This window comes from Thalia democratica, unplaced genomic scaffold (assembly GCF_965202585.1).
Source record: "Thalia democratica unplaced genomic scaffold, ktThaDemo2.hap1.1 HAP1_SCAFFOLD_1288, whole genome shotgun sequence".
Taxonomy (NCBI): domain Eukaryota; kingdom Metazoa; phylum Chordata; class Thaliacea; order Salpida; family Salpidae; genus Thalia; species Thalia democratica.
In genome coordinates this window covers 2,242-5,000 of record NW_028140177.1, presented here as the reverse complement: position 1 = coordinate 5,000, position 2,759 = coordinate 2,242, and the positions used below count along the sequence as shown (strand labels likewise).

The following is a 2,759-nucleotide window of genomic DNA, read 5'->3' as shown; positions in this document are numbered from 1 at the left end:
CCGAGGCCAGCAGGCTGCTCACGCTTCAGCTGTGAAATCGCCAGACCAGCTGTCTTTGACGACACGCTCCTTAATTAAGAAACGAGTCGCAGGCACTTTCAAACTAATGAAAGGATCGGTGTGTTAAAGACCCTGAGACGGACGTGGCCCCAGGATTACCCGAGGCCGCAATACGCGTTTCAGAATATCGATGCTCAATGTGTCCTGCAATTCACATTACTTCTCGGAGCTAGCTCCGTCCTTCATCGACGCTCGAGCCGAGTGATCCACCGCTAAGAGATCTCTCGTGTTAATCAATCTCAATGCAACCAAAAAATCGTGTTCAAAAAGAAGCGGCCGCGCCAGCACTTGCGTGCTGAATTATTACTCCCGCTGTCAGGAAGCAACGCGACCGAACTATAACAGTTACAGGGCTCGGTCCCTTCGAAGAAGAGACGTCGCTTGAAATCAAATTTCGATTCGTTAATGATCCTTCCGCAGGTTCACCTACGGAAACCTTGTTACGACTTTTACTTCCTCTAAATGATCAAGTTCGATCGTCTTTTCGAACACCGCGAGTGCGTTGCCGCACGTACCAGGCTCAATCGGAGGACCTCACTAAACCATTCAATCGGTAGTAGCGACGGGCGGTGTGTACAAAGGGCAGGGACGTAATCAACGCAAGCTAATGACTCGCGCTTACTGGGAATTCCTCGTTCAAGGAAACAATTGCAAGTCCCTATCCCTAGCACGACCGGGGTTCAACGGATTACCGGACCTTTCGGCCTAGGGAACACACGATGATCCGGTCAGTGTAGCGCGCGTGCGGCCCCGAACATCTAAGGGCATCACAGACCTGTTATTGCTCAATCTCGTGTGGCTAAACGCCACTAGTCCCTCTAAGAAGTTGTCTCCGACCCAATGGGTCGAGCAGCTATTTAGCAAGTAAGAGTCTCGTTCGTTATCGGAATTAACCAGACAAATCGCTCCACCAACTAAGAACGGCCATGCACCACCACCCACAGAATCAAGAAAGAGCTCTCAATCTGTCAATCCTCGCTGTGTCCGGGCCGGGTGAGATTTCCCGTGTTGAGTCAAATTAAGCCGCAGGCTCCACTCCTGGTGGTGCCCTTCCGTCAATTCCTTTAAGTTTCAGCTTTGCAACCATACTTCCCCCGGAACCCAAAGACTTTGGTTTCCCGGAAGCTGCCGGACAGTTCTTAAGTTCGACACTGCCCGATCGCTAGTCGGCATCGTTTAAGGTCAGAACTAGGACGGTATCTGATCGTCTTCGAACCTCTGACTTTCGCTCTTGATTAAAGAAAACATTCTTGGCAAATGCTTTCGCAGTCGTTCGTCTTGCGCCGATCCAAGAATTTCACCTCTAACGGCACAGTACGGATGCCCCCGTCCGTTCCTATTAATCATTACCTCGTGCTCCGAAAACCAACAAAATAGAACCGAGGTCCTATTCCATTATTCCATGCAACATTATACAAGCGTAAAGCCTGCTTTGAACACTCTAATTTTTTCAAGGTAAACTTGCCGGACCACCGCAACACTCAGTTAAGAGCACCGCGAAGGCACCGACCAACAAGAACAACGAGGCCAGTGCTAGCCTTTCGACCGACCAACCTCGCCGTCCCTATATCCAACTACGAGCTTTTCAACCGCAACAACTTAAATATACACTTTTGGAGCTGGAATTACCGCGGCTGCTGGCACCAGACTTGCCCTCCAATGGATACTCGTTAAAAGTTTAAAGTGTACTCATTCCAATTGCAGGACCTCGTACGAGGTCTGCATTGTTATTTTTCGTCACTACCTCCCCGAGCCGGGAATGGGTAATTTGCGCGCCCTGCTGCCTTCCTTGGATGTGGTAGCCGTTTCTCAGGCTCCCTCTCCGGAATCGAACCCTGATTCTCCGTCACCCGTTACAACCTCGGTAGGCCGATACCGTACCGACGATAGTTGATAGGGCAGTTGCTTTAATGAGATGTCGCCAGCACTAGGCCGTGCGATCCGCAAGCTTATCCAGAGTCACCATTGTAACGACCCGAAAGCCGGTTAGTTTTGGTCTGATAAATGCGCGCCTCACGTCAGTTCGGCGCTTTACGCATGTATTAGCTCTAGAATTGCCACAGTTATCCATGTAAAAGCGTACAATCAAATGAACCATAACTGATTTAATGAGCCATTCGCAGTTTCACTGTACGTGAGCTCGTACTTACACTTGCATGGCTTAATCTTTGAGACAAGCATATGACTACTGGCAGGATCAACCAGATAACTATCCGAGGGCGTTTTAAAACCCGTTGCTCGACTGAGCGTTTTTACTGTATAAATACAGACCTTTTCTATCACTCGGCTTAAAAGCCTTGCACGTTACTGAAAGTCGGCGCCGGCCTTTTGCTGTTTAAAGCGCCAGCCCGCGTCGACTGCAGCATGCAGCTTTACAACTGACTGTTCTTTCTCCCGACCAACCGTTTGCCTTCTGCCGGTTAACTCGTCAGCAGCAACACGCCATCTGTCTGCTGCAGTTACCCGCCTCGAGCCGTGCCTGCCTGCGTCGGCTACTCGTCTCGACGACTTCGCAAAGCTATAAGCCTACCGCCGCTGGACGCTTGTAGTTTTTCATACGCTGCTCCAATGCGTTTACATAGCACGTTCGCCGCCGCTGCAATAGCCGCGCCTCGGGTGCTAAACAGTAATGCTTTAAGCCCGCTTTCTCGTCAAGTCGACCGAACGCACAAACACGTCTCTCTCACTAGTGTAAAGTA

General features: G+C 50.3%; 2 non-coding genes across 2 annotated transcripts; both read right to left on the bottom strand.

Annotated features, from left to right (window-relative positions):
* Nucleotides 1–127: 127 nt before the first annotated feature.
* LOC145848208 (5.8S ribosomal RNA) lies at nucleotides 128–281 on the bottom strand. Its single transcript, XR_014371790.1, has one exon. It is a non-coding gene; the product is annotated as a 5.8S ribosomal RNA (ribosomal RNA).
* Nucleotides 282–463: 182 nt separating this feature from the next.
* Nucleotides 464–2,268, bottom strand: LOC145848214 (small subunit ribosomal RNA). Its single transcript, XR_014371796.1, has one exon. It is a non-coding gene; the product is annotated as a small subunit ribosomal RNA (ribosomal RNA).
* Nucleotides 2,269–2,759: the final 491 nt, after the last annotated feature.